Source organism: Triticum aestivum, chromosome 1D (genome assembly GCF_018294505.1).
Source record: "Triticum aestivum cultivar Chinese Spring chromosome 1D, IWGSC CS RefSeq v2.1, whole genome shotgun sequence".
NCBI lineage: Eukaryota > Viridiplantae > Streptophyta > Magnoliopsida > Poales > Poaceae > Triticum > Triticum aestivum.
This window is the reverse complement of record NC_057796.1, coordinates 493,971,570-493,973,118: the sequence shown is the minus strand read 5'-3', so window position 1 is coordinate 493,973,118 and position 1,549 is coordinate 493,971,570.

Below are 1,549 nucleotides of genomic sequence, written 5' to 3'. Positions count from 1 at the left end.
TAGGATCAATAGGCAAGTGTGGCAAAAGGAAGGCGAAAGATGGATGGATGACGATAATGAGGAAAAAGATACACCGTTGGTGGATGATGACCCTGAGGAAAAAATATGCAATGAGGAGGGGTGTGATGTGTGTGTGGTGAGCATGAGTTGGTTGGGCTGTGACGCCATGGCCGCCGCCGAGCGTGTGTGTGCTACCATGGTGCAGGGGCTGGCCATGGCGGAGTCAGCGCGCTACCCCCGATGGCCTGATTGAAGAAAAGCCAAGAGAGATGTATAGTTGTAAGTCAAGACTCCATTGATCAATTTACTTTTCATAAGTTGATCCCATACTTTATATTAAAAATAATAATTATATTCATTATTTATCATAACGCTTTTCCATAGAATATTTGATCTGTTTATTGGTTAAGTATAATCCTTAATATCTGTTTTTTTGGCATTATAATCCTTACTGTCTTGCATACTACTGGATATATATTTCTAAATATGTTCTACAAAATAACACCAAGTTATATAACTTAGTTACTATATTTTTTTATAAATTTTCAAAATTTAGTGTCGCATTTTTCATTTTGCTCCAGGGCCTCAACTTCCTAGAGACGGCCCTAGCAACATACATGTTCATGGTGCAAAATAAGTCAAGTGGGAGGCCGATGGTTTGGAGCCCACATACCCACTAGAATTTGGTTCGGTCCCTCTCTTTGTCAGACATACTTCTGCGGTTGCGACCCCAACCATGGCTGCAGGTGCGACCCCCTCAAATGTTCATAGAAGCTTCCAAAGATCAAAGTGGCAGAGAAAGTTAAGGCTCATGGCAGGAACACGAGTCAGGATGATTGCTTTCTTAATATCAATTTCAAAGAAGAAAGTGAATCATGTATTTCACTGATGATGATTCGACGGGACACGGGACAGGATGATAACTTTTTTTCTTTGAAATTGCAATGTGTATTTCACTTTTGGTTTTGCATAGATTTACACAATTATTTGCTCCCATTGAGCATCATATGCGGAGCTAATTCTTCAATTGGAAGCAAGTTTGTTTATTTTTTAGAAACCAAGGAAGCTTATTTCGATCCAAAATCAACAATAAAATTTTGACCACTCTTTGTGTATCTATGGAGTGCCATATCGATAATCTGGTGAAAACTTGATAAGACAAATGTTACATATTTAAATAGTAACATTTTCTGTTTTCTGGGGTTAACGTCGCAACCCATCGATTTCACACCAAATGTAAGATAAGGGATTCAGAAGCAAACTGGGAGCTCAGGTTAACTCTCGAATACCATACAAACTCAAATTTATTTTATAATGTTAATTGCAGCACTCGGTCCTATTTTGCACTTAGAATTTTCATAAACCGCGAATGTATTTTGTACTATTGGATACACGTCAAAGTTTCCCCTATTGCAACGTGTCAAGCATTGATGGTTGTTGGCTACATATGAAATGAGACCAGAAAGGAGCAATGTTGAAGTTGGGGAGATAGGGTTTGGAGTTCACGCAAGTCGCGACAAGTGGAAGGGGAGGTGTTGATAAGGTAACA